Source organism: Uloborus diversus, chromosome 7, assembly GCF_026930045.1.
Source record: "Uloborus diversus isolate 005 chromosome 7, Udiv.v.3.1, whole genome shotgun sequence".
Lineage (NCBI taxonomy): Eukaryota > Metazoa > Arthropoda > Arachnida > Araneae > Uloboridae > Uloborus > Uloborus diversus.
In genome coordinates, this window is record NC_072737.1 from 154,292,309 (window position 1) to 154,304,903 (window position 12,595).

A 12,595-nucleotide genomic window follows, 5' to 3' on the forward strand; every position below is an offset into this window, starting at 1 on the left:
ACGCACAACGCGAATCTCAGAGACAGGTCGCAAAGTAAGAGTTTTTACCACTCGGCCACGAAGGCCGGTGTTTGTTTCGCTAATAAGAGTTTACCAGCTTTGCACCGATGCTGATCTTTACGCATGCGCTTTGAATTCTACTGAAACCATACTGCAAGGTTCCTCCAACAATTTTAGCTTTTGAAACAATGATACTACACACTCCAGAATTCGTGTAACGTTACACCCTTTAATACTGGTAACCTTAAGCAAATTTTGAACAGTGTTTTCATCTGGCGAGGAGGTAGGCTACGAACACACACTAACTTTTTAATTTATACAGATTTTGTTCAGGCTTTTTTTTTTTTTTGAGCAATCACGATTGCTTATTGCTTTTATTTGACTGTTTTGGCGTCCTATCATTTTATTTTCTCACCAGCACCCTCTGCAGCACCACCGTCGAACGGCCTCACGATGCTGCTCTTCTAGCGAAAACCGTCTCCAGGTTGCGCCCATATCCTACACGCAAACGCATACATACACACACCTGCACACACCTGCAAACACACACACATACTAATGCATGCACACACACATACTCATGCCTGCACACACACACATACTCATGCCTGCACACACACACATACTCATGCCTGCATACACACACAAACACACACGCATACATACAGACACCTACACACACACGCACACACACTCATGTCTACATACAGACACAAACACACACGCCTACATACAAATTCCAATAAACACACGCACATACCCACACACTCATGCCTACGCACAAACACACCCCCCTACATACATACACACACACACACACTCGTAATTGCGAAAAACAAAATTTGAATTCAAGCAGCCAAAATTCAAATTAATTTATTATTTATTTATTTTAATTTTAGCTTTGTTCAACGACATGGGAGAAACCACTAGTTCATAAGCTTGCTTTGAAACGTTTAACTGGGACACCAGAATGCAAGCTTCGTAGGTATTCAAAAGTGTACACAGTACACACCCTTGGCTGATTTTACAGTGTTTTAGAGGGTAAATCATTCTCAATGCTATGAAATAACAGTTAATAATTATGATTTTTAACCAGGGGTAGTAATAAATGACACAACCAGATACATTTACACATTTTATTTTCAATAAGTTAACATGCAAAGATTACTTTAGGAAGATAAAGCACTTCAAATGAGGAACAAAAATGGTATTTTACGGTTGTAATCTTGTTGCAAAAATCCTCACAAGCTAATCCAATATTATTTTTACAATTCAATGATACAAATAACGAAGTAATTATCCAAAATAATCCTTCGCAGCTAATTATTTTTAGGCTTTTTTGTTCACCTGTAATCAATTTATTACTTCCTTTGACAAAAAAAGAGGCATTGTATTCGCGAAACAAATTTTCTCTCAAAAATCGAACTTAATTTCCATTTACTCACCCCCGAATGAATGTTGAGTTTTTTTTTTTTTCGACTCGACCACACGTGGATAAGTGCCTAAGAACGTATAGACACGCGAAATATCCATTTTTACGATTCCCGGGTTAATTACAAGTTTTCTCCTAACGTCTGTATGTACGTATATACGTATGTGCGGATGTATTCGCATAACTCCAGAACGGTATGTCCTAGACAGTTGAAATTTAGTACGTAGACTCCTAGTGGGATCTAGTTGTGCACTTCCCTTTTTGGTTGCATTCGGTTGCTTCTAAAGGGTTCTTTTGCCCCTTTTTGGGGGGGAAATCATTGTTAATTTCGATGTAAACCCAAGTAATGTTCTAATTTGACAGACCATTGGCGATATATCGTCAGTTTTTTTGTCGCCAAGTTTTGACCCCAACTTGGACGTTTTTTTTTTTTTTTAAATCTGGTTTCAATTTGGCCATTGTTGATGATATTTAGAGAGTAAACTATTGAATACTATTGAATCACATTAAAAATGCCAATAAAGGGGAAATGACATTGAATTGGAGTAAAAGGAAGTCATGTGATGCACACATCATCATCGTCTTTTTCCGTTACGTGAAATAAACCGGTCGGAACACTGGGATTTTGTCTGAAATCCGGCACTGTCTCGGTTAAACCGGAACGTTTAGCAAGACTTCTACTTTATGATAACTTTTAAAGCGAGAAGTCGATGTGCTTCTTTATACCAACTATGGCTTAAAAACGGGAAATGCGTCTGTTTTTTACTTCTAAAACATAAATTTATGTCTTTTTGCCTCCTAGTATGAAGAATTAAAAGTTTCTTCTGTGTAAAAATGCGATGCCACTCAACCGAGGCGAAATATTTACCACTTATATTTCTCGGTTTCAAAGAAAGGACACAGATTTATGATAAAGCACCTGGCGAGATCAATCCTTGCGTATAAATCAAGCGGTTTCGATTGTTTGATGTGTAATATCGAATGTAGAAACTGGTATATTAAACGAAAAAGAAAACTTTCAGGAATAAATGGAACATTTCTTGACGTTTCCTATCGTAAAAATCACGCAAAAATTGGAAAACGTGAGAGTTTCTTTTTTTGATAAAAATATAAAACCATAACCGAAAAGAAAGACTGGGAATTAAAAGAGCTACTGACAAAACAACAAAAGGCTGTTAATGTTTACTACAGCAATTTTTTAAACAAAAATACGAAAGCACTTAAAATGCTTGTGTGTTTGGATATTTTTCCTGATAACAAACAATGTGTGTAAAATATTACCTAGCATTAAAAATAAATCTGAAGGAGAGAGGGCTTCATAATTTCTTTCTGCTACTCTGAATATTTTTTAGTCGATGTCTCAAAGAAAACATATGACAACAGCAATTGAAACAATTGAATGATAATAACAATTCCAGGTCAATTAATTTAAAAAATAGCAAATGAATTACGTTTTTTAAAATTGTTATTTCATGTACAGGTATCCCTCGTGTAACATGGTCAATTCGTACCGTGTAATATCGAAACCGTGTTAAACGAGTCTTTTTTATAAATAGTTTTTCTAATTATTTTTAAAGCTAATTATCCATGTATATATTCTAAATCATGTCAGTATATATCGTGTTGTATCGAAACCATGTTATACGAAACTTTGAAATAATGTTAATCAAGGAATGTGTACCGTGTTATATCGAAACAAAGACTTCAGGTGCAAATTTTATAATAGCTGAAATTTCGGTTCAATCTTACTAATATTATATATGCGAAAGTTTGTCTGTATGGATGTATGGATGTTTGTTACTCTTTCACGCAAAAACTACTGAACGGATTTTGATGAAACTTTACAATAATATAGCTTATGCATCAGAATAACACATAGGGTAGTTTTCGTCCCGTTATGGGGGGCAAAACCCCCTTAGGGGGGCAATAAAACACAATTTTTGTATAAATTCTCTAATATTGGGATGAAAAAATACTTGCACATATTTACATTATATGTCCATCGAAAGCTCTGATTTTTCTGCTGAAGATGGCACCTGTTCGAAATTTCTAAGTAGAATAAAAAACGAGTTATGAGCTTTTTAGATCCATGTTCGAAGGCTTTCCTCAACTCAATACAGTATTTAGTGTATCATCTCAACTCCCTGTCGATAGCGACAATTGTTGTATTGTTGACTTTCTTTGCTTTTCGTGATTGTTCAAGGCTTTTCTCAAGTCAAATCTTGAAGTAAGATTTTTGCACAAAATTGGCAAATAATACATGATTTGGCTGATGATTTTCCATTTAAACGGAACTTTAATGTAATTAATGGTTTTTATTATTATTTATGCTGATTGAACACTTACTCATTATCCAAACAACCAGCAGATCGCCAAAATTTTTGCAGAAAGATTTCCGTAGCTGATGCATTTGGCAGTTTTTTTCAACGTTGCTGTTTTTGAAGCCGAAGACTACGTCATAATGTTTCTCAGCTTTCATCATGTAAACAAAATATCGCCAATCAAAGAATTTTCAAAAGACTTTTTTTTACTGTGTTAAATAATCCAGCAACTAAATTAGGCAAATCCATAAACAGCACAAAAATTTCCATTAATTTTCCTTTTTGCACAATTTCAAACAATCACCAAATTTTATTACTTATTTTGGTAACATTTCGGATGAAACTGTTTAGCGCCATTTTATGGTGACCAAAAATATCTCAGCATCTGGCGACGATATCTCTGTAACGAAAATTAATATCATATCGTTTTACAAAGTAAGGAAAGAATGGGGGAGCATCATCGAAGGTACCCCGAAACGACTTTCGCAAATTCGGTAAAATCGCACCAAGAGCCACAATGATTGAAATTTCCCGAAATAACTAAAGCAAGTATAAGGGGATTACGAGCGCAGCTACTTTTTTTTAATCACTTCGTACTTCATTACCCATACAGAGAAGGTTTTAGACTCCATGTTTAAAAAAAAGTATCAACAGATTAATCTTTTTAAACATGAGAAGATTAATTTCATGTTTTTAAAATTTGTATATGCTTAAATATAGTGCTTTCGTTTCTAAATCAATACTACTTTGTTCTTTATACTTATTGCTATTTTAGTTTTATGGGTAAGGAAGAAACTCGATTTTTAATCACGTCAAAAAGATGTGTTTTAAATTCTTTCACTTAAAGCAGAAAACAAAAGCAAGTAACGATTTTTTCTAATAATTATTACTGACCCAGGCAACGCCGGGTATTTTTGCTAGTATAACATACAAACGAAAACTGGCATCCAAAGCATACAACGGTTCACTGATCCAAAATTAGAGTTGTTATAAACGATACAACTTAACTATTTTACGTACCTACCTCATATTAAAACTATTATGAATAGGGATTGCAATACCGGACCAAAAATTCAATACCGGTATTCGGTATTTTTAAAACACGATACCGGAACACCGGTATTAGAAATTTCTCAGAAAATGATTGAAAACACATTGTTTCGTTGCCATACTTCATAATTTTGTGCAAAAATTGTATTATTTATAAAATGTATTGTGAACAAATATAAAATGAAGGAACAAATGTCATAACTAAAAATCAACAATAGTAAGAAACCTAATGCCTCTATTGAGTTGTCTCTAAGCCTGGAGCTTATTTCTCTGCACGACTTTCCCTGCAATTGAAAATACTCTTTCTTAATCGTACGAAGGTCTCTGGTATTTGGACCTTTCGTACGAAGGTCTCTGGTACTGTTGACAACGCGCGTTGGAATCAATTTCGCGAAAGTTTCGAGCCGGAGACACATTTGTTCGGATAGGTTTCATAAAAACATAGTAAAACTTATTAGAGTTATTATCAAACATTTTTAACAATGTATTAAACATATCAAATTCCATCTTTCAAAATTCGTGTTACATCGAGTTAGGGTAGGGGAAACCCGGGCAACGTGATTACCTTAAGCTTTTCTTTATTATTGTTGGTTAGTTATAACTGGGGAGATTGAATCAAATGTTTATATTCAGTCTTCATATAATGAACTTACATAATGCAATGACAGTTGTCCTTGATGTTGATTAAACTATTAGATTTTAATCCAGTTTTCAAAAACGGCATAAATATCCACTTTGTCCAGCACCCCGGGTAAAGTGGATTCGGTGCTAGGGCAAAGCGAACAACAATATTTTTTGACACGGAACTAACCATTGAAAATAAAATAACCATCGAAAATTTAAGGAACATATTCGAAAAACATTTTTTTTTTAATGCAATGCTAATTATTGTAGTTATTACAAACAAAAGTACAGTGCCCGCCGCTTATTAAAATCACATTCGTTCGGGGGACTTTTGATTTTATAAAGCGGCTGATTTTATTATCCAGCATTCAAAAAAAATAAAGGTTTTGAAGTTTAAATACCCCAAAAATGAATTGAATTGCTTCATTTATTTCTGTTTTAAGTATTTCAAAATACAGTTATCATTTTAACTAAACATGAAGTACATTTTTTTTAAATTATTTGCACAAGGATCTTAAAATGTAGGTGTATTGTTGTTTGCTTAGCAGACTTGGGAGAGCCAAGATTCAATATCGTTTGAGAGTTTACAAAGTGTTTTGTAACGTTCAACATATTTTCCTCTTTGTTCTAAAGTGCATCGTACATTATCAAGCGCTTTTCTGGCATACAGTGAAACCTGTGTAAGTTGACCACCTGCGGTGCACTACTTTAGTGGTCAACTTAAACAGGTAATCAATTTAAAGAAGTCGATTTTTGACAACGGCTAATTCCGTGAATGAATAAAGCTGTCAACTTAGGTGGTCAATTTACAAGGGTGGTCAACTTCACAGGTTGTACTGTATATTGAAAATGAAGAGGTAAATTTGACTTTGAGATTTCCTCATCTTCTGAGATCGATTCCTTCCCTTCTTGGTGCTTCTTTAAAAAATTTTTTACGGATGATGTCCAAAAGCTTGATTTTATAAAACGGCGATAGTGATTTTATTAAAAAATGGTTTTAACATGTTTTGGTATTGCAATGATTCTGTTCTTCCAGATTTGATTTTAAAAAGCGGCTGATTTTATAATCCAGTGATTTTATTAGTGGCGGGTACTGTACTACGATTAAATCCGCTCGCCGCAGACGTCGATTCTGGAGTTCTTCAATTTAACTATTTTACATACCTACCTCATATTAAAACTATTATGAATAGGGATTGCAATACCGGACCAAAAATTCAATACCGGTATTCGGTATTTTCAAAAGGCGATACCGAAATACCGGTATTAGAAATTCCTCAGAAAATGATCGAAAACACATTGTTTCGTTGCCACACTTCATAATTTTGTGCAAAAATTGTATTATTTATAAAATGTATTGTGAACAAATATAAAATGAAGGAACAAATGTCATGAGTAACTAGTATGTTGTGGCCATCACGAAACTTTCTTCTATATTTTTCTTTTTTTTTCTGATCCCTCCCCATGCTTGACAATATGCAATATTCCCAACAAAAACAAAATTACACATGCAAAAACTAGATGACCATCCCAATGTCTGAATTATTGCAAAAGCAAAGCAAAGAGCGAAAATCAAAGTTATTTTAAAAGCCTTGCTTGAATTAATTATAAATATTTTATTTGTTAACAAACATAAGATGGCAACAGTTAAAAATTTTAAATCATTGAGATAATATTTCCGATCATTTCCATACAATTAAAATCACGAGAAATACGCAGACGACAATCTATTACGATTTATCTTTCTTATTGTTGCATTAATAAAGCTATTTTTATTCGCAAAAAAAAAAAAAAAAAAAAAAAAATCAACACCTCTTGGAGCGATTGGCGTCAAAATTGAACCAAAGCCTGTTTACATATGGATTAACATCTATTCCAAATTTCAACCAGAACGTAGTATTTCTTCTTGAGATAGGGCACTCACAATGGAAAAAAAGAACGGGCGATTGCGCTACTCCCTTTCTAGCTGTTGACACCAAAATAAAATCAGCTCTTATACCCACTAAGGGCTACTTGCCGATAAATTTTTCTTTCATTCCGTTCATTATTTCTTGAGATACAGCAGTCACAATTGACGACAATAAACGTTCTATAGCTCAACCCCCGTTTGAGTTATTGACACCAAAATTGAATCAGCACCTGTTCCTGTTGATGGCAATATATGAACCAAATTTTGTTTGATTCCGCCAGTTACTTCTTGAGGAATAGCAAGCACGCCTAACTCAAAAAACGTCCCATTGCTCCACCCCCCTTGGAGGAATTCGCGTCAAAAACCAATGGGCACAAGTTCACATAGGGGCATATATGTGTACCAAATTTCGTTCGATTTCATGCGGTATTTTTTGCTGTAGAGCGGCCACAAAAAACTGGTCACACACAGACGTGACACACACACACATACACACAGACAGACAGACATTTTCCAAAAATAGTCGAAATGGACTCATCACACTTCAAAACGTTCGAATCCGTCAAAATTCGAAATTCGAAAATTTGCACGAATCCAATACTTTCTTCTATATATTAGATATAGAAGAAAGTAAAAATCAACAATAAGAAACCTAATGCCTCTATTGAATTGTCTCTAAGCCTGGAGCTTATTTCTCTGCACGACTTTACTGCAATTGAAAATACTATTTCTGAATTCACGAATTTCGCTGATACTGTTGACAACGCGCGTTGGTACCAATTTCGCGAAACTTTCACCAAACTTTCGAGCCGGAGACACAGTTGTTCGAATAGGTTTCATAAAAACATAGTAAAACTTATTAGAGTTATTATCATACATTTTTAACAATGTATTAAACAAATATCAAATTCGAATAAGTTATTTTTTTTTTTACTTTCACTTATTTTATTTATTTATTTATTTATTTGCCGTCCCTTTAATCGATTCTCTCGCCAAACACAAATTGATAGCGGCTTGCTCGTTTTCTTTATCCCAGAATCCTTGCCTTTTTTTTTAATATTTATACACCATCTACAGTTGAAAAACGCAATAAATTACATAACTCGATAAAACTGTATAAGGGCAAATTGAATAAGGTATCCACTTTGCCCAATCCGCTTCGCCCTTTCGGTACATTTTTGAGGTTATCTCAAATTACTAAAAAACCAGAGCACCTAAACTCGTCATTTACGGATAGTTGAAAGCTTCATAATCATGCATCAAATCCTACTCATAACAAAAAACATGTCACAAATAGTATTAAAATTACAAGCGAAACACTTACGTCTGTAAAATAATATTGTTTTCCCAAAAACACATTCTGTCCGCTCAGTAGAGCCGAGCGACGCGAACTTGTCCCATCGTGTTTGCTGCGCACGGAGTGCCAACAGACGACCTTTGCTATAACAACACGGCTGCCGGCCAACGAACAGTTTGGGAGTTATGGGAAATATTCGCTTTGCCCGGGGTATCCACTTTACTCGGGTTTCCCCTAGTATTCAATTCAAGTTTTGTATTGTGCGGTATCGAAACCGTGTTAAATTAATCGCGGTACTGTGTAATGTCGAAACCATGCTGTACAAGTACCGTGTAAGACGAGGGACACCTGTTAATATATCTTTTTACACATATAAATTACCGAGCTTTATCTTTTTGAAACAGTAATATTCTTCTTTAAGTAAATATCAATAAAAATAAAATGTGCAAATTAGAAAAAAAAGAAGAAGAAAAAAAATATCAGTAAAATAAATTAAAAAAAAAATGAAAGAAAATAAAATAAATTAGAAATAAATAATTCAGAGACATTTTTTGGAGGTAAAATCACTAGAAATAAAGAATAACTGAAGTGTAAGATCGAGCCAAACTCCATCACAACGGCAGTTCTCTTGGTCGCGTGGAAAATCTCGATCCGAGAAAGGGAGAGAGAGATGCCCTAGAAATTATTCATGTACGAAACTCTTCTGGGCTGCATGGAAGGAAAATCTTGGCTCAAGACAAGAGATTGGGAGATCAACAGGTTTTACGGGAGCGACGATCCTCTCGATTGCGGAGAAAAAGAGAGCCCCAAAAAATTATTCTTGTACGCAAGGATTCCCTGAACTTACAGTTTTGGGAGGACAGAAGCTTTCAATTTTCCAAATGGAATTACCAATTTTGCCGGATGATAAAATACAGGTATGCAGAAGTGATGTACCGGATATATCAGTATCCGCGAGTATCCGAGGGTAAATAAGGATCCGTATCCATTACGTTTTTGATGGATCTTGAACGGATCTTTTATATTCTAAAATTTTAACAGATATTTGAATTCTAAATATAGGTAGGTATAAAATACTCTTAAATACCATTTAAATTGGGTTTTACTTCTTATTTAAGGTATAAGGCAGGGGTCTCCAACCTTTTTCGCTCAAGGGCCACATAGTAAATTTTTGGAGGCAAGGTGGGTCAACAACCCAACAATATTTCAGTTCACATGATTTAGTTATTTTTGATCAAATGAGGGGAAAAGAGCAGGTAAGCTACTGTCTCCCAGAAATTTTTTGAAATTGAAGTCCCAAAACTACAATTTTAATCTGTCTTTGGTGACTTCAGGGAGGAAAGTGAAAGTTTAGACTCCTCTAGGTTGGAGGCAGTTGCCCCCCCCCCCTTGCCTACGATTATGCTTACTAGTGGTTTTTGAAATTTACTTGGCTTAGTTTTCTCCTAAAATTCATAAAAATAAATATATTATCAAATAAAAAATATTTTCAGTTTGTAAGCTTCCCGCGGGCCATAAGTTGGGTAGCCCTGTGAGGTATCATATCCAAAGTCAAGCTTTAACCCCCGACGGAACAAGGAAGGAAAGAATAAGTCTGTCTGTGGCATCGTAGCTCCTAAACAGATGAACTGATTTTGTTAGTTCTCTTTTCGTTCAAAAGGTAACTTGATCGAAAGTGATCTTCGCTTGATCTCGTGTTCATAGAATTTTAATTACAGGAGATATGAATTAAAAACCAATTTAGTGATTTTCGTAATTTTGTTAGTAAAAACTTACCCGTATGTTTAAAATATTGGCACTAATCGAAAGAACGATTTTTCTGTGTTTAATATTTGTTTGGAACTTTCAAGTTATACAGGAGTAGTTATAATCTTGTTGAGTAAATTTTAATTACAATTTTAAATATAATTGCCTTTATACACGCGATTCGTAACAATTTCATTGTTGGAAGACAAGGAGAAAATGTTCAATGATTTAAAATTTTATCTGCTTTCAGTTTCTATTTGCTAACAATGTGCAACCCGCGAGATACATCTCAGTATCAAGTCGGCTTTCTGGGTCAGGTATTTTTTCTTTTAGTTTTTAATTTAGTATTAGATCTTGTTATTGATTTGGGTTTTTTATTATTTCTCATTTTGGTTTTTTCCTCGGCAAAAAAGAGAGAGTAAGTTCTGTTTACTGTTTGTGAAGATGTTTCCGTCTGTGATATTTTGTCGGCAAAGGCGAGTCGGGAGGAATGGGTCAGCGCTGCATTTATGCCAAAATAATAATGAGAAAAACTATTTTTGCCCTGTTCAGTAGCAGCTTTAAGCAATTGCTCATACATCCTACTAGAAATATTTTTTTATATTTTATTTAAGCATAAATGCTGTCTCATTCCTCGCAACTCTCTCCTATTTCGGCGGAGACTTCCTTTAAGAATCAATCATATTCTTGGTTATGTTTTCGCCAAAATTTTAAAGGAATAGTGCCTTTTCTCTGACGGGAAAACCTTCCGTGACAAATTTTATACCTTTGCAAATGAATTGGGATACAAAAATTTGAGATCCGTATTCGCGGATCTAATTCAAGTTTCTTGAAAGCTTATTCTTCCAAAATTCCAAGACCAATTTCCCGTTAGATGAACAGGTAGTATTTTATCAAATTAATCTTCGTTTATCATGTAAGATGAAAAACTGATCCAACTTAGTTTTAAAATAAAATGTGTTTTTACAATGCTATGTCTAACGTTTGAAGACAACCCTTTGAAGAATCTTCGATCTTGTTTTCTTTTATTAATGTTTAGATTATAAAAGTTATGAAAAGTTGGTTTTTAAAACTATTGCAGTTTGTTTTAGAGATTTAGACCGGGGGGGGGGGATGGGCAAAAATACATTTAGACGGGCCCTCTAGAGTTAAAGCAGGCAAATGCCACCGTTGTCAGTAATACAATTCTCAATTCAACAATCTTTCACGCTTTCTTATGATCGTTCTTTTCTGGAGAAGGGGGGGGGGGTAGAATCTATTACATATATATACAAAGGGTTGCATACACGGAATGATCGATGTTTATTTCACTACACATTTTCACACACCCTATCATTTTTTGTGTATTTGCGAACACTCAGGCTGAAAACAAATTTAATTCTTTACATTTTCGCTTCTTTTTTTTTTGGTTGTTTGTTTTTCTCTCTTTTATTTCTTTTTCTTTTCTTTCATTCTTTTTAAATTCTTTTCTTTTCTTTCTTTCTTTTTTTTTGCGTCAGTGTCGCCGTGCCCCACAAGGCCCGGGCAACTAGATTCTGACTAGGCTGGCATGCTCTTTCGTCGGGCCTGCTCTTCAAGACTTAATTCGAATCGAGAGAAAAGGGAAATGAACATGAATCCATGATATTTAGCATTCTCTATTCTATTGCATGAAAGATTTACTTTGACAGTTGTCAGCAGGAAATTATTGATTACGATACTCATTTCGGCGGCGTTATAGACCTGGCTTGCAGGGAAGTAGAAATCACCCAGGAAGTTTTAAAGATTTAAGCTAAGAATCGAACTCTTTTCTGATACTTCGCATTCTTGAACATATTGGTTTGCTCTCTTTAAACGGTGTCCAGACGAAAGCGCGCTCAGGAAGATGAAAGTTTAAAATATCAGATGCCTGCAAGAAGATTAAATGGTCTGAATGAGCTTTCATGATGTAAAACATCTTAAAAGTTCATGAAAATTATTAAAAGCTCATTACTGTTTTCTTTTAAATGAAATTTAAGCAATCCTAGTGTATTTTCTTAAGTATACTCTCCCATCCCGCGTCTCCATTCAATGAAGTCATTTCAAATACGTCTGTTTAAAATTCGGCATTATGATTTTAATATTAGGTTGTCGTTTTTTTTTTCTTTTTTCCAAACAGATGAATTTTTACTTTAGTACTGAATCAATCAGTTAACTATTCTCTTCATAAACATCCTTTGGCCCTCTCGTGTGCAAAT